This window comes from Doryrhamphus excisus, chromosome 14 (assembly GCF_030265055.1).
Source record: "Doryrhamphus excisus isolate RoL2022-K1 chromosome 14, RoL_Dexc_1.0, whole genome shotgun sequence".
NCBI lineage: Eukaryota > Metazoa > Chordata > Actinopteri > Syngnathiformes > Syngnathidae > Doryrhamphus > Doryrhamphus excisus.
Window position 1 is genome coordinate 191,351 of NC_080479.1, and position 18,660 is coordinate 210,010.

Here is an 18,660-nt window from a genome sequence, read left to right on the forward strand (position 1 = left end):
GGCAAAATAAAATTTTTGTAGCAAAATAAAAAATTCAAAATATTTTATATATTAGAAATTAAAGTATTACAAAATAAATAAAAATATTTTATATTATTAAAAATAAATATTTCATTATTACCTTTGGGCTATTTAAAGGGTTGAAATAGATAAAAAATATTCTAAATTTAAGTCATTATTAAATAGTAGCTAGAATTCTCCCTATACAATATAAAAAATAAAATAAAATAATTACAATTTTATTTTGATTTCCCCCCCAAAAAAACACACAGTAAAAACACTTCTCTTTATTTTATTTTAAAATATTTTTTGCATCCAACGGTACGGTATGTTTGCCGAGTAGAGTTGGTGAAATGGCGCTCATCTTTTCCTACCACTCCCGTTTCAGAGCATGTTTCATCTTCTGGCCTGAAAATACTAAATATGCTAATGAGAGAAAATAACTGAGGGGTAAAAAAAAAAAAAAAACAACCCCCCCCCTTCCCCTGAGGACCAACCGACATGTTTACTGACACTGTGAAACGCGTTAAAATATTCAACAGAGCTGCCGATATCTCATGCAGACTGCAGTTGTTGTTTTTTTGCAGTTTATGTTTGGGAAGTGCAGGGAATGACAAACGAATGGAATTCTTGTTTTGGGTGGGGAAACTTTTTCCGATGATTTTGTGGTTACGCGTTGAGTCCCCTCCCCCTGGTGAGGACGCCAACCTGACTCTCCTTCCAAGTGTCGCTTGTTTGCGGTGGGAAGGCCGGCTCCGATTCCCCGAACATCCTTGCAAAAGCTCCCCTCCAGTCAATATGACTCACGGCGCCCGACCCCGCCCCACCCAGCCCCGCCCCGCCGTTCACAAAAAGAAGGAAGACAATATAACCTAATCCTGAAGATTTATGGCCCGCCTCTCCTCTCCTTTCTCTCCTCACTTCTCTCCATTAGACGCCTAATTTGATTTGTAGCGTCCTCACTTAGAGGCCGGGAGACGCATGCTTTCACATGCAGCCGCTGCATTATCATTTATAGCGCACCTGATGGGGGAAAACACCTTTGCTGTTCCCATCGTCTGACCTGTCTCAGGGTTGGATGGCACGCTGATGCAGGGTTATTAGCGTATAATACATAATAATACATATATATATATACGCAAAGACAGCTCTTATCCTGGTTAACTTGACTTGACTGTGATGAGTGAATTCACGCAAAGTCATTCGGCATTTTTATGCCTGAAAATGCTTCATTTAGGCCAACAGCTATTTGTTAAAATATGCATTTTTATTATATTTTTTATCAATAACAGGCCATATTCAAGCACCAAATAGCAATCATTTAATTCATTCATTCATTTTCTACCGCTTTTCCTCACGAGGGTCGCGGGGGTTGCTGGAGCCTATCCCAGCTGTCTTCAGGCGTGAGGCGGGGTACACCCTGGACTGGTGGCCAGCCAATCACAGGGCACATATAGACAAACAACCATTCACACTCACATTCATACCTATGGACAATTTGGAGTGGCTAATTAACCTAGCATGTTTTTGGAATGTGGGAAAAAACCGGAGTACCCGGAGAAAACCCACGCATGCACGGGGAGAACATGCAAACTCCACACAGAAATGGCCGAGGGTGGAATCGAACCCTGGTCTCATAGCTGTGAGGTCTGCGCGCTAACCACTAGACCGCCGTGCCGCCCCACTCATTTAATAACTGACATATTTTTAAAAAAACATGAAAAAGCTGCAAAATTCAAAGCACAAAGTGGCTCTGTTTATATTTTATAAATGTAAAATAATATTTAAATATTTTTGTATTAACTCATTTATATTATACATTTTGATATTTTTATATTTATTTAATAAAAGAGAATAACATATAAATAGAACAAAATAAAAACACACATAATATTATATTCCAACAAGAATAGTTTGAACAATTAAACATGACAGGCCACACAGATAGGAGACTCGGGTTCGATTCCCCGCTCGACCATCTCTGTGTGGAGTTTGCATGTTCTCCCCGTGTGTTTCCTCCCCCTTTCCAAAAACATGCTAGGTTAATTAGCAACTCCAAATTGTCCATAGGTATGAATGTGAGTGTGAATGGTTGTTTGTCTATATGTGCCCTGTGATTGGCTGGCCACCAGTCCAGGGTGGAGCCCGTGTTTTGCCCCAAGACAGCTGGGATAGGCTCCAGCGTGCCGGTGATCCTAGTGAGAATAAGCGTCAGAAAATGGATGGAATAAATGGATGGATAAAAGATCAATGAATAGACGTGGACGTGGAATGATGTGGAGTCCAGATAGTTGTAATAGCCCCCCCCCCCCTCACAGAAAGACCCATTTATACACCGGCGCATCGTTCCTAATCAAATCATCAGATTGTCCACAGCTGGACTGACCAAGGTCTCCATCGTCCAATGAAAGCCCACCACAGCCAAGTCTTCATTGGCCAGCATGTGATCCTCCATGGACTGGCTGGATTATTAGTGCCAGATTATTCCCCCTGAGTCATGTCTAGCGGCGGGCGCTCGGGCGGGAGATGGAAATGAGGTCAAAAGGGCATTGGCGCTCGCCTGAGGTTTTGTCTCTGAAACGAGACGTACGTAGTATTTTGCGAAAAACCACCAAAAACAGCAAGCGTCCGTCAAGCAGCACTAAGATGGCCGCATGCGGCGTTCAATGAAGGGCTGCATTATGTTTATTACACCCAGCAATTACATAATACGCTTTGGCACGACTATTGGAACCGCAGAGGCTTTATTTTTGGCGACAGGAAGAACACACGTCCACTTCTCCCACTGATCATTCCCACCTCTTTTGGAATGCCCCCGCTGGGAAGCTAACGTGTACATTTTCATCATTTTATTTCTTATTTTTATTATTATTTTGATGATTTGATGACCCCCTTTTGTAAAAACATGAAAGCATAGAATGAGACAGATTTGCATACATGCCCACAGTCCGGCCCCTGGGGGCCAATTTGGTCCCATTGACTTCCTTTATAACCAAATATCTTTTATGGACTGAAATCCTGTATACATGTTGTAACGCTTCTACCGTGAATAAAATGATCAAACCTTCAAAATAAAAGGAAAACTGTTTTTTGATTATACAATATTGCATAGTTTCTGTATCCCGTGTTGTTGCGCTGGAAGGTTCGAGTACACAAGTACGCCAGGTGAGACACAGCAAAGGTCTTGGCAAAGACAACTTGAGCACACATATTTACTTTGCGCATTGATCGGGTTTTTGGGTTCAACTCCCACCCCGCCACTCTTCACCCCCCCGCCATGTTTGAACTCAGTGACTCGGTCTATTGATCGGTCAGACAGTGCAACCAAATGGATATTTAATTTGGAGCAAAGGGGGGTTTATTCTGCTCAGGTAGACTTTTGTTTTGGTATTTCTTTCTCTTTGTCAGACCCCTGGCACCACACACACAAACAGTCGGACTAATCAGTCTAATTGGGATAATTACGGAGGAGGTGGTGAAGACATGCAGACTTTGTTTAGAAAGACCAGTGTTGGGCTTTTCTTCCAGTCTTGTTGCAAGGGAGGGGGAGACCACCATGAGACCACAACACCGTCTATTTCAGACCAGCAGATTGTGTCACATGTTCAAAGATGGCACCTTCACCCTTTGTGGTCACGTGGAAGCATTTTAGAATGTCTAATTTCACTTTGCTTTTCACTTCTTTGAATAGTCCGCCACACGCCTGGGAGACATAATGGAGGGAAAAAAATCAATAAGAACGAACAAAAGTGACAATGTCCTTTAAATGCGAGGCGGCCAGGGTACGTATTGTACCGCTGCACGCACGTGACCAATTCTCTTTCATTTTGTGCAACGTCAATAATGGATGGGAGACAACCCGGTGACACAACACGTCATAACGTCATTGTTGTCATTTTAAGTGCCATAATTTGAAACGTTGCAGTTTGCAACACGTACCCCAAAACAGCGTAACACAAAAACGGCATATCTCAAAACGCTGTACCACCAAACGTCACAACACACAACTTCACAACATGAAATGCTGTAACACAAAACAGTGGAAAATGCAACTTGCCATAACTTGAAACACTGTAACTTGAAATAGCGTAACCCAAACACAAAAACTACATTTTCCTAAACGGCATAGACACAATATGTCATAACATGAAACAGTGTAAAATTCAACTTAATAATGCTAAATGTTGTAAGACAAAATGCCATAACTTGAAACACTGTAACTTGAAATTGCGTAACCCAAACACAAAAACGACATTTCCCTGAACGGCATAGACACAATATGTCATAACATGAAACAGTGTAAAATTCAACTTAATAATGCAAACTGTTGTAAGATAAAATGCCATAAGTTGAAACACTGTCACTTGAAATTGCTTAACCTAAAACAGCATACAACAAAAACGGCGTTTCCCTAAACGACATTTACACGAAATGTCATAACAAGAAATCCTGTAACACAAAACAGAGCAAAATTCAACTTAATAATGCAAAATGTTGTAAGATAAAATGCCATAACTTGAAACACTGTAACTTGAAATAGCGTAACACAAAACGGCGTTTCCCTAAACAACATAGACATGAAATGTCACAACATGAAATGCTGCAACAAAAGAGTGTAAAATGCAACTTGGTAATGCAAATGTAAGACAAAATTTGCAAGATAAAATGCCATAACTTGAAACACTGTAACTTGAAATAGCGTAACCCAAACACAAAAACGACATTTCCCTAAACGGCATAGACACAATATGTCATAACATGAAACAGTGTAAAATTCAACTTAATAATGCAAACTGTTGTAAGATAAAATGCCATAACTTGAAACACTGTCACTTGAAATTGCTTAACCTCAACAGCAAACAAAAACGGCGTTTCCCTAAACGATATAGACACGAAATGTCATAACAAGAAATGCCGTAACACAAAACAGAGCAAAATTCAACTTAATAATGCAAAATGTTGTAAGCTAAAATGCCATAACTTGAAACACTGCAACTTGAAATAGTGTAACCCAAAACAACACAACACAAAAAAACTGCGTTTCCCTAAACGACATAGACATGAAATGTCATAACAAGAAATGCTGTAACACAAAACATAGCAAAATTCAACTTAATAATGCAAAATGTTCTAAGATAAAATGCCATAACTTGAAACACTGTAACTTGAAATAGCGTAACACAAAACGGCGTTTCCCTAAACAACATAGACATGAAATGTCACAACATGAAATGCTGCAACAAAAGAGTGTAAAATGCAACTTGGTAATGCAAATGTAAGATAAAATTTGCAAGATAAAATGCCATAACTTGAATCACTGTAACTTGAAATAGCGTAACCCAAACACAAAAACGGCATTTCCCTAAACGGCATAGACACAATATGTCATAACATGAAACAGTGTAAAATTCAACTTAATAATGCAAAATGTTGGAAGCTGAAATGCCATAACATGAAACACTGTAACTTGAAATAGTGTAACCCAAAACAGCACAACACAAAAAAATCTGCGTTTCCCTAAACGACAAAGACATGAAATGTCATAACATGAAAGGCTGTAACACAAAACAGAGCAAAATTCAACTTAATAATGCAAAATGTTGCAAGATAAAATGCCATAACTTGAAACACTGTAACTTGAAATAGTGTAACCCAAACACAAAAACGGCATTTCCCTAAACGGCATAGACACAATATGTCATAACATGAAACAGTGTCAAATTCAATTTAATAATGCAAAATGTTGTAAGCTAAAATGCCATAAGTTGAAACACTGTAACTTGAAATTGCTTAACCTAAAACAGCACAACACAAAAAAAACTGCGTTTCCCTAAACGACATAGACATGAAATGTCATAACATGAAAGGCTGTAACACAAAACAGAGCAAAATTCAACTTAATAATGCAAAATGTTGTAAGCTAACATGCCATAACTTGAAACACTGTAACTTGAAATAGTGTAACCCAAAACAGCACAACACAAACAAAACAGCGTTTCCCTAAACGGCATGGACATGAATTGTCATAACATGAAATGCTGTAACACAAAACCGTGTAAAATTCATAAAGCAAAATGTTGTAAGCTAAAACGCCATAACTTGAAACACTGCAACACAGAACAACATAATCCAACAATCAGCAAAATAATAGAATTGATTGGATGAGACGAGCAGCCTTTCTTAATCAGTGGTTCCCCAAGAGTTCCCCGTGTTTCTCAGCAACCTGGAAGTTGTGATCAGTATTGGCCGATTTCGGTATCGTATCGGAATCGGCAGCATGAAACCTCGATGGGAGCATTCCACGTCATAACATGAAATACCGTAACACAAAACAGTGCAAGATGAAACACGATGCAGCGTATATAAAAACGGCCTATCAGCCAAAAGGCCAGCGGTGGAAGTCGCTATGGTGTGTTTGGGCCTCGGCGCCGGATGCGCATCCCGAGTGCCTGCATGCCAAGCTAAAGAGAAGAACCTCCACGACGTGTTGTATCGCCAGCAGCGGAGGAGGACGGCGTCTTACTTTAAAGGCGCGTCTCACATTGAGAGTCCTTGGAGCCCGTGTTCCTGGAGATGAGTCGCTGATAGATATGCGGCGCTCCCGGCGTTTTAACACCCGAGTCACGTCTGCGCTGCGCCGTATGTAGCGCTATAATCACAGTACAGGGTGCGGGGGGGGCGAGGGGAGGAGAGGAGCCGAGAAGGAGCGGTAATTGCAGGCAATAATTGTTTGGAGCGCCTCCTCCCGGCGTTGAAAGCGGGGTTGGAGAGGCGCGGACGGTTGGAGATGTTTAATGGGCCCGCACCTCCAGCCACGCTTCGGGGAGGGCTTCCATTCAAACTCCATCAGTCAGAACCTCCAAAGGATGTTCTCTGTGGGGGGTTTGCGGATGAAAAAGAAACCTTCTTACCGTGCATGCAAAGCACGGCCGCCGTGATGTCATTAGCGTCGCGCAGACACCAAATATCAGCAGCCATCAATAACGTATGATTGAACATGTTCATTTGAACGAGTACACTTTGACCCGGCCGCCATAAATCCACGTTTCCCTGGATCAGCGTGAGCCGCGACTCTCTGAAAAGCTTCATTCCCGCTCCCGATGAGCAAAAAGCCTGGGAAAAAAAAGAAGTACTTTTTAAAAACAAAGCAATTTGCATGGCAAAGAGGTGTTCTGACAAGCAGGGAGGCTGCAGAGTTGTTGCCCAGAGGACTGGATGCTTGTTGAGCACAAGTGGAGAGGAGTCTGCTCTTTTCTTCTCCTCGGAAGCTCGCCTCCGGGACCAGGAGGACTTGCACCGGGATGCATTTTATGAATTTCAAATAAAGCTACTAATCCGGTCGGACAGCGCAGGGAAGGCTGGGAGGAGGAGACGTCGCCGAGATGGAAGCTGAGAAAGACGCAGAGTGAGCTCTAATTCATAAACGCGTCGTCAAGGCGCATCGGGGGCCCATTGCATTGGTAGGGAGCGGCGCGTCTGCATGCTAAGTACTGCTTTACTTCTGGTTAGCACACAAACTGCATCCGCAGGGAATACAGGCCTTGCATTTGGCTAACATTTCATTCCATCTTGTCCTACGAGAGCGGTGCTTCTCCGCGGGTTTGGCTGCGGGACCACCGGCATCCCCCCCAAATGACAAGCGGCCACCCAAATTGAGGACATTTTTCAACTCAAATTTATCTCATGTATCAAATATCATATACTGAAAGGGGTTGCTAACTTTGAAAATTAGGTGAAAATAATGGTGACTAATAATAATAATAATAATAATCTGGGATATGAGGGGTGCACGTGACAGCCACCCCCAAGGTAGCGTGGGTCACGTATCGCCGACATGTAACGACATACAGTAACTAGTTTATCCCTAATCTGAATAGTTCATCATCAGTTCACCACTTCAACAGCAAATCAGGAAGGGAGCTTCATGTCAGCTGACTGAAAGTGTCACGGCCACCCCTGACTTACATCATCATTTTGTCGTTTTATCTCATAATTTTTAAGTCCTAATTAGGATTTTTTTAACTCATAATTATGACTTACATTTGGGATAACTTTTTTTTTCAGTGGCGGAAACGGGCGTCCATAGATATCAATATAAAGTATCAGAGAAATTTTTCACTAAGCTTTATTTTGAAAAAAAAAATGAAACCGGAATCGCCCGTCTGCGAAGAAGAAGAAAGACAAACCAAATGTAGACAAACGTATTAAAGTTCATTAGTTCATTAATGCATTTCTTGTTCAAAGACCCTAATGTCGACATTATGATATGACTGAAATTAAATTTTTGAATATATTATATATAGTCCGCCTCTCGTGCAGCCCACCACCACAGCTTCAAAAAATTCCTTGACGAAACCCTGGACGGTTTACAACACAACATGAGCTCTTCTCCGGCAGATATCTGCAGCTGTGTGCCATTATTGTATGGCTGGGACCATTCAAGCTTTGTGCTGCTGTTGCTGTGTATCATTGATAGTAATACTGCTATACTAGCTTTTTAAACGTATATCCATGTTTATTTTCAATAGTAATGTCCCTCAACAGGACGCCTCCTCGGTGGGCCAGTGAAGTTGTTCAAAGCATGAAGATGTTCTTGGCAGTGGAGAGCCCCGAGTGTGAGTTTTAGCGCCAGGCCGGGTGTAACACAAAGTCGATACTGCTGCAAAGTGGCGTCTCGGGGTGGCCGCTGCTGCACAGCTCAGATCAATGATCGGTGGCGGCAAAGGACAAATCTTTTAAATGTGTCAGCTCTAACATGCCATCAGAAAGAAGACCGAGTCCGTCTGAGACCTGCAGGTTCTTTCAAAACCCCTTGGGTCCAAAACGGCCCCTGTTACCTTGTGATACATACAGGAGATCCAATAAATGATACATCCATAAAGATGTCTCCAAACCGTCCTGATAGCTTGATGTTGATGTTCTCCGATTATACATTAACATTTGCAATAAAAATGACAGTTGCAATGATTGAATAAATGATGGATTCCTCACACTTATTAAATGTATTTAAAATATGAACTGTATAGCCGCTCACCGCTAATAAATGATAATGCAAGTCATCTGTCATCTGTGGAATGGGCAGCCTATGCATTTCCCAGCATGCTTTGCTAAAGTTAAATATTTTTGATTGTCTTATGCCTTTTTAATGTCTTGTTTTGTACATAGAGGGCGAAATAGATAACATGTCTTTCTGTTTACAGTTCAATTATTTTGACTTTTGATCTGAATCTGGCACCTTTATTAAGAATGGTTGTGAATTTCATGCTTTATTTAAATGAGAAACGTAATACATTTAAAATGAAAATTCCGGAATAGTTTATTCCAGACAAGTTGCTGACTTACTCAGATCGCTCTAAGCACTTTATTCCAAATAGTTCCTGATAAGGTCTATCCAGGGGCTCAGAAGATTAGGATCCGCCGGATTGTTGAATCTCGGATCAGTATGGTTTTGGTCGCGGTCATGGAACTGTGGACCAACTTGGGTCCTTGAGTTTGCCCAACCAGTCTACATGTATTTTGTGGACTTGGAGAAGGCATTTGGCCATGTTCCTCAAGGAACTCCGGCCAAATGTGGGGTACCGGTCTACGTATTTTCATCGAGCCGTGAACCGGTTCTTGGCCGGGAAAGGGTGAATGTGTTTTATTTTTCAGTTATGTTTTATGTTTTGTTTCTATAATGTGCCGTCCGTGGGCCCGTGAAAAATGCGGTCCACATTCGGACATCCCTGGTTTACATTTGACAGGGATAGGGGGAGTGATAATACAAAGCATTCTTTCATTTTTCTACTATGTGCACTCACTGAAAAAACTTTGGACACCCCAGATGTACTCAGGGAAATATACTATTCCAAACCCAGAATTCCTGGGCGGGATGACGTTTGGCTTCCTGAGAAAGCCGTGTTAGAATCTGATTGGTGTGTTTCTTTGTGGCTTCAAAGGCCTGCCGACACTCCATGTGGTTTTCTTAGTGTCTTAATGACGCCGCAGTAAATGTCAGGATTATTACCGGCAAGGTATTAAGGGAGGTAATGTGTGGTTTAGTAAGGCTGTGTGTGTGTGCGTGAGTGTGTGTGTGTGTGTGTGTGTGTGTGCACGGAGGTTGAAAGAGGAAGAAGAAAGTGCCAGCGGTTACTTTCAATTATGTCCTTATTCATATTTAATGCTGTTTGTTGGAGCTAAAGGTCGGCGGCGGTGTGTTTGTGAGCGCTTCCCAACATGGCGGCAGACATCCTGCTGGGGAGTCTGCACCATCTTTTTAAAAATGCACCCCCCCACCCATGCCACCCACCACCGGCACCCTCTTCCTGTTAACCTATCAAGTGGTAAATATCAGATAACTCATCAAATCCCGAGCGGCGCATCCGCAACGCTTCCATGGCCATCCCGGAGGAGGAATGTTGCATTCAGGACTGCCGGCTAATCATGGAAATTCCAGCTTATGGCTCATTTGGTGTTTCTTGGGATGATTTATTGCAGGGCAAAACCTACACCAAGACTTGTTTTAGTCATGAATGTGGAATTTCACCGGGAAGACTGTGTTAGGAGAAATAGGAAAACGGTCACTTTTAACACAATAAGGGTATTTATGATTGAAAATATCATATAAAATGACGATGCGTTTGTGTGTCTTATAGGGGGGTGGGTGTTTGAGTGTACATTGTATGCTTCAGGAACATTCCCACATTGATCCCGTTTTCACAGCCTGTTGATTTGTCCCACACCGAAAAAATATCCTGGAACACATGTGTGCTCCCTGCAAGCATGCTACCATTGGACAAAATATGAACTAGCTATTTTTATATCTTGTAGTCATACAGTTATGATTTAGTATCTGTTATCCGTATCCGTCGAGTATCCGTTATTCCGGTAAAGATGCAAAAGCTGTAAGTTTGTTTTTTCCGAGACAAGTCTGACCTAGCATAACGTGTGAGTGCCATGGTAGCACTTTAGCATCAAATAGCTATGCTAGTGTTGCATATGTTATATGTGATATATGGTTGATATATATTATGTTGGGAAAGAGCAGAGTTCGAGTATATATGTCACGGATAAATACAAAGCTAAAGTGATAAAGTGCTAACTAGCCAGAGCTCATTAGCATTAGAGCCACACACACACAAAACACTTTTAAACTGTCTTTTAAATTGTGGAAAATTGCTGGAAAATCCGGCAATATGGAACCTTTAAAGTGTTCATGTAAAGAATATTGTATGTATGTGTGTGTGTGTGCGTCGGGAAGGCTCAAGGACAACGTTCACTCTCTGCTAATGAGTTCGCCGTGCCGTTCTCGGTCGGCTTTGTCTCCCCCGTCGTCTCCCGGGTCCTCCTCCTCCCCGCTCAAGAACCACTAAAAGGTTTGAATTAAAATTTTAAGCAGAGCTGTGCGGCGTTGCCAGGACTTTCAAACATAAACCCTGAATGAGTCATATCGGGAGTCACGTCAGAAAAGCGCCGTTATTCCGGGAAAAGACAATCACGTCGTCGCTACGTGTGTAGCATCTCATTTTTCAGTGCGGAGAATGATTTTTTTTTTTTTAAAGATCAGAGTGTCAAACATTGTTCTATAAGCGGCAGCTGCCATGTTAATTAATATGTGACTCTGACTGTAAATATGCAAGCTGCATACAAATATGATGCAACTCCAAAATCAACAGCATTCACACAAACGTCATGACGTCAACATTTATGAAACTCATTTCCTCCAAGCGTATGAATAATAAAAATACGAGACTTTCTCATGCTGGCTTCCAACAATTAGAGCTCATTTTCTGCTATGAAGCCTGGAGGACATTTCAGAGCGTTTGTCGCCAAATAAAACCGTTGTGAAGTGAGCGAATACTCGTGTAACGCATGTCATGCGTGCACGTACGGACACGTGCGCGTATCCATCTGAACAATTGTTTGCCCGATTGAGTCGCAGGCTGAACGACACATCTGTTCAAAAGATCTCACCAACTGCCGTCTCGTTTTCAAATGTGCTTTCCCTCGACATCTCACATTTCTACCGCACCTTCGTGATACGAACGAGCGTCTCTCAACACTTGCCAAATCATCTAATCCATCTAAAAGATGGGAATTTTTCAATTCTATTCAATTCTGACTGCAACAATCTGGCATCATGTGAAGCATAACTCAAAAAACTCCAGCAGAAGACTCCACAAAACTAACAACTTGGGTAATCCACGACTCAGGTGTCACTGGCCACGTTTACATGAGTTTTTCTCTTTCCGAATGACTTTTCCGAAAAAAATGGTATCCATGGAAATGAATATTCCAATCTCTTGTCCGCTATAATCCAACAGAATAGTCAACAGGGCATGCCCAGTAAAACGTAAACATCAACATCACGTGATATCGACTTTCCCGAGTTTTTCTTCCACTTGTTGGAATAACTCCGTATTGCCAGTTTTTCCTTTGTCCAGTCTTGGAATTGAGTTTGGATCCAAAACCAACTTTGCTTAGCATACAGTGCCGATTGCTGGCCTCCATTTTTAAAAGTGAAGAACGTCTGGAGCTGCGTGTTACGTCATATCTGAGCATGCGCTGAAAGAACTGAAACAGGAAAAGTACAAGAAAATTCAATCTTGCTAATATTTTATCATGTTTTATATAGATATATATTTTCTTTTTATGAATAAAGTATAAAAGGGTTTTGATTCTGTTCCACAGGTGGCGCTAATGCACACCAAAGCTGCTGGCCAACCGCCAATAAACAACAGAAGAAGAAAAACACCACAAAGAACAACAAGATATCTCAATCGGATTGGGAAAAGGAATATTCCACCCCTGGGAATCCCATTATATGTTCATTTGTCTTTGGGAATGAGGTGTATACAAAGGTTATATTCTTTCCGTTTGAGCAAATAAAGCGAATGCAATTGGAATATTTGGGTCCATGTATACGTGGCTAATGACCACTTGGACTCAACATCAAGAGTGTTTCAATGAAGACTTGAGTTTCATCGACTTACGAGTTAATAAAAACTTGACTTTTAATGACACAAGTTGACGAAGACTTGAACAACTTTCTCACGCACTCCACATGATTATTAAAGTTAAAAAAATGTACCTTTATTATGAGTTTTCAATGATTTTGGTAATGATCTGCTTCCAATGCACAATAAGAAGCCTCCTTCTGCTTTTATTAGACTTTTAGGCCAAGGATTAGGCCATTAAAGGAACCTCATTTCCATTCCGATATGCAGTTTGTGTACTTGGTAGTAAGATGATGTGTTTGTGGCGTAAAAAAAAAAAAAAGCCCATAAGCCAACCTTTGAGGAGCAAAGCAGCGAGAAGAGTGGAAAGCACTTTGTAATGATGATATCTTTCTATTTCCTGCCTCTCAGTAGGTTTGTCATCATCTGGGTGCTTTGCTCTCCCTCTCCGGCTCCCTCTGAGGGGGAGTTGATGTTTCAGATATTAGCCACTGTGTCAGACAGTTAAACTGCTCTTAATCGATCCTCCAAGCTTCAGTCTTTCCAAGCGGCCGTGATGCTCCTAATGGCTCCTAATGGAGCCCCGGCGCTCCTCGGGAGTCCGGCCGCTCGACCTTCTTTTCGGATTTCCTTTCAAATGCCAGACGGGGAGAGGACTTTTGGGTCAACCAATGTATCAGAACTACTTACCTGGATAATGTAACATTACAGCTCAACGTGGGACGCAAACGTTAGCGACACTAGATAAGCAATGTCCGCTACAGTGCTAACAGTACGCTCAAGTTGCTAGGTTAGCTTAGAGCTAACATGCATTTTAAGATGTGCAAGGAAGCCGACCTTTTTACAAAGCTGGTGGAAGTAGTAGTCTTATAGTACATCAATTATTCATGAGGTATTTGTAAGTAAAGCCTTATAATATGTCGATATGTCACAGTACGGTATATAAAAAATCTGACGTTCGTATATATGGGAGTAGTGGTGGGCAAAAACGTTTATTTCAGTGAACCGGATCATTCCGTTCAGTAAAAAGATCCGTTCATTTCGGTCAATTGGTGGTTAGCCTGTGATCCCCCTGTGCGTAAACCCGGTTAGCCGTGTCGAGTCAGTCCGTTCACTAATGTACACGTTCGGGCTGTGTTAAATCGATTAATCTAGAATATAGTTTTTCGATGCATCGATTAATCCCTGAAAGTCTCTAATTAGTCCCTGAAAACCTAAACCACAAACACGTGCACAGGTTAATAAACATATATATTTCTAAATGATCTGCCCATATCAATAAAGTGTAATAACATGAATAATACTAATAATAATAATAGAAATAAAACTAACTATAGCGTATTGTGTATTTGAGGAGTGTGTGAGGAGTGTGTAGTTACATGGCGCAGTTTGGATGAAAGACGAGGTTAATCATTGTAAACAAGGAAATAAAAAAAAAGTTGAAAACTTACAGCGTCTTCTCCCGGGTGCTTCCTCAACAGGTGCTTGTGCATCGCAGTCGTGCATTTGTGATATTCCATCTCAATTTTGCATAGGTCACAAAGCACCGCATCATTACCTTTTGGCGTGAAGTATTCCCATTGATTCCGAGTAGCGGTAACGGGTCAAAAGAACTAGTTATTTTTTGTGAAGGATTGAACCGCCCCATAAAATACCCGTTCAGTCCGCCGGCCGTTTTGTTCATGACCGACACAGCACTAGTGTCGAGTCCTCACAAGGAAAAATAATGACTCGGTTGTCCCTCCTTTCCAGACGGGAGCAGAAACAGACATTTTTCTTCTTCTGGGTCTTCCGGCGGGTTTGCTTAACCTGCAACGTGGTGCCGCTGTGGGCCGTTATGTTCAACAAACGGCGCTAATGAGCTAATTAACATGTTGGCTGTCACATGGCGGGCGTTTGACACGGTGAATAGGTACAGCGACTGTGCAGGATTCATGACCTCCCCCTAATAAATCTAATTAATACATTACAGCGTGTCATTTGGGGGCACTTTCTCAATGAAAACCATTTCCTCACCAAAGACGCCTACTAGAACTAAGTTGATGGCGTACGTGGTCTTTTTGGTGCATTTATTAATCTGAATAAAGCCTGAATAATCATTGTATTCATCATTAAATTAACATTAATACAGCATCAGTTTGCATAATTATAGAGTTTGATTCCACAACGTTGAACTTGTTCAATAAAACAAGGGTGCCCAAATTGAGGCACCTTCCTACTTTTGTTTACATTATGATTGCCCAAGTTCATTTCCCTTCTCATCTATCACCGTGTTGGTCTGCTATAGGATATATTTACCTGGAATCATTTAGAAAGGAACACCAGGAAAATTACCAGGGGTGCCCAAACTTTTTCATACCACTGTATTTTTTTTTGTATTTTATTTTTTTTATCAACATTTTCTTTTATTGATCAAATTATTATTAACATGATGGGATTGCCTCTCTGTAAATGTTGTAAATTCCGCATTATGACGTTTTGTGGTTCCCATATATGATTATTATTTTTAATTTTTTAATATTCTGCGTTATGATGTTTTGTGGTTCCCATTTATTATTATTGTAAAAAAAATTTATATTCCGCGTTATGATGTTTTGTGGTTCCCATATATTATTATTTTTAAAAATTTTAATATTCCGCGTTATGACGTTTTGTGGTTTCCATATATTATTATTATTTTAAAAAAAATTAATATTCCGCGTTGACGTTTTGTGGTTCCCATATATTATTATTATATTTAAAAAAATTTAATATTCAGCGTTATGACGTTTTGTGGTTCCCATATTTATTTATTTATTTATTATATTCCGTGTTATGATGTTTTGTGGTTCCCATATATTAAACGTTAATCATTTTGGTCAGCAAACATGAGACTCGTTCGAGGACTACTTCTTCATCACTTCATCATAGGTTTTGCGCTACATTATGTCTTCCAAGGGCCGCACGGTGGATGAGTGGGTGGGTGGGAGGGTGGGAATGGTTGTTTGTCTATATGTGCCCTGTGATTGGCCGGCCACCAGTCCAGGGTGGACCCCGCCTGGAAACCGAATGGATGGATATGTCTCCCAAGTACGCCAGTAGAATAAGAAACCAAAAACGCCAACAAAGAAGGAACCTTTCCCGGCCGCCATCCTGCCACTTCCTGTTCTGATGTGCAAATGATGAGCTTGTTAAGTCACTGCGGGAAATCCAGGCCCATTCAAGTCTCGTTAGCACGTGTGCTGAGCTAAATGTCCGCCCGTCTCTTCCACACCTTGTCTCGCATTTTAGCAACCCCCGGAGTGAGCGAGACAAAGCGAAAGCACGTCCACACGCGCGGTGCTCGCTCACGTTAGTGGAAGCGTCCAGAAGATGAAGAGACATCAGCGTAGCAGACAGGCTAATCATCTGGCAGGCCCGAAGCACGGAGAGCAGCTGGATAAATACATGCTAACCAAACAGCAGGAACAAAGAGCTAGGGCTCGTTTGTGCAATTAAAATAAACACTTGGCAGGAAAGTGAAAGCTTGTGTTTTCCACGGCCCACAGGGTCCCTTAGCTGGGCTTTCTTTCTGACAAACACCGCTTTTGTTTGCATCCATGCTAGCTGCCATCGCTACGTCCAACACCTACAATCCCCAGCAGCCTTCTGGACATGAGAGGACATTGGACAAAGATCAGCAGGATGCTCCTGTTGTATTGAGGATCTTTGATGAACGCTTTTTGGCTGGAGATCCTTAAAAACAACAGAGCGCCATGTCATATATGTCATATAGAGTCGTACCCTCAGTTGCTGTCACTGTCAGGGGACATTCACCCAAAATTAGTTGGGTTTTTTTTTGGCTGTCGGTCAGAATGCTTTTGTCATATAGAGGATCTTTGACTAGTGGGTTTTTTTGCTGTAGGTCAGAATGCTTTTGTCTAATAGAGGATCTTTGACTAGTGAGTTTTTTGGCTGTAGGTCAGAATGCTTTTGTCATATAAAGGATCTTTGACCAGTGTTTTTTTTTTGCTGTAGGTCAGAATGCTTTTGTCGTATAGAGGATCTTTGACTAGTGTTTTTTTTTTTGCTGTAGGTCAGAATGCTTTTGTCTAATAGAGGATCTTTGACTAGTGAGTTTTTTGGCTGTAGGTCAGAATGCTTTTGTCATATAGAGGATCTTTGACTAGAGTTTTTTTTTGGCTGTAGGTCAGAATGCTTTTGTCTAATAGAGGATTTTTAACTAGTGGTTTTTTTTGGCTGTAGGTCAGAATGCTTTTGTCTAATAGAGGATCTTTGACTAGTGGGTTTTTTTGGCTATAGGTCAAAATGCTTTTGTCATATAAAGGATCTTTGACTAGTGGTTTTTTTTGGCTGTAGGTCAAAATGCTTTTGTCTAATAGAGGATCTTTGACTAGTGGGTTTATTTTAGCTGTAGGTCAGAATACTTTGGTCGTATAGAGGATCTTTGACAAGCATTTTTTGCTCTTTGACTGTTGATTTATGGCAAAATGGAATACACTACTTGGCTCCACCAGCAGAGATGATTCTCTCTACTAGATAATAATGATACTAAATAATAATAATAATCAGTGCTTGTTTTAATGAGGTATACACATTTTCCTCGTTGTACGTTGGTAAATTACTCGTTTGTCCGGCACTTAAAAAGGTTACCTTGGCATCTTTGTCATGTTTACATTCATTAAACACGCATGGATTCTTCGGGGCTAATAGACCTTTCTCCGTTCAAGCGGAAAGAGCGTTTGGCTTCAGACGTGCATGAATCGGAGGGTTGAAGTCAAACGTATGCAAGGAGAGAGCGTGGCTGGCGGCTGCAGCACACAATGGGGGTCATCACTGCCAACACAACACAACGCAGCAGGGAAGTAAGCCAAACGGGGGGGGGGGGGGAAATGTGCAAAATTACAACGTAGTCTACTCAAATGTCGTCGAAGGAAGTGGCATCTTGAAGAAACCTCAAAGGTAAATAAAGAATTTTAGTTAACAAGCACTTGTTGCCGGGCGGAATAGGAAGTGCCAATGGAAATCAGGCGATACATTTGAACGTATGAACTTCTGTAAGAACTTTCTATTCAATTTCCAAAACTTTATCATCCCTGAGGAGCAATATAAATACACAAAGTTCTGCAATTTCAAAGTGAAAATGTAAAAAAATCATAACTGAAATATCTGGACAGAGGGGTCAGAGTTCAAAAGTCGGATTGCCTTTGCGTCCTGCAGCTAGGTTGGCATGTTGGGGTCATGTGGTCCTGTTAAGATGGGGTTCTAACAGGGTGTCCAGTAGTTTTGGGGCAAACTCTGGTAAAGCTAAATAAAGATATCTGATCCTCAATGTGAACTTTTTTGTTCGCTCCAAACAAATTCAGCTTCCTCCAAAGGTGGCGTCTCCGGGGGCACCTCAGAGGACCTCAGAAGACCATCAGAGATGGTGGCCAAGTACCTACACTCCCCAGTGGCTGTTGTCGTATTAAATAGAAGAGTTTTTCCTCTGATCTGGGCGATGCAAGTAGCACACAAACAATGCAAATGTCAAAAAAAAGTATTTCTACCTTTTCCCTTGGAAAAATCCGACAAGAGGCAGCACATTCATGGTAATTGCGGGCGGAAAGAGCAAGATACCCGATACGACGGCGAGCTCTTGAATTTTGCTATCTGCTCGCGGCACGGTCTTCTGCCCTTATCTTATCTTCAGCCAATAACCTTTGGAGCGTTTTGTGGTAAGATGGAGCGTTTATTCCCTCGTTGA

General features: G+C 41.5%; 1 protein-coding gene across 2 annotated transcripts in view; it reads right to left on the reverse strand.

Annotated features, from left to right (window-relative positions):
- LOC131101942 (gamma-aminobutyric acid type B receptor subunit 2-like) overlaps positions 1 to 18,660 on the reverse strand; it is a 136,543-nt gene that overhangs the window by 77,176 nt on the left and 40,707 nt on the right. The window lies entirely within an intron of this gene.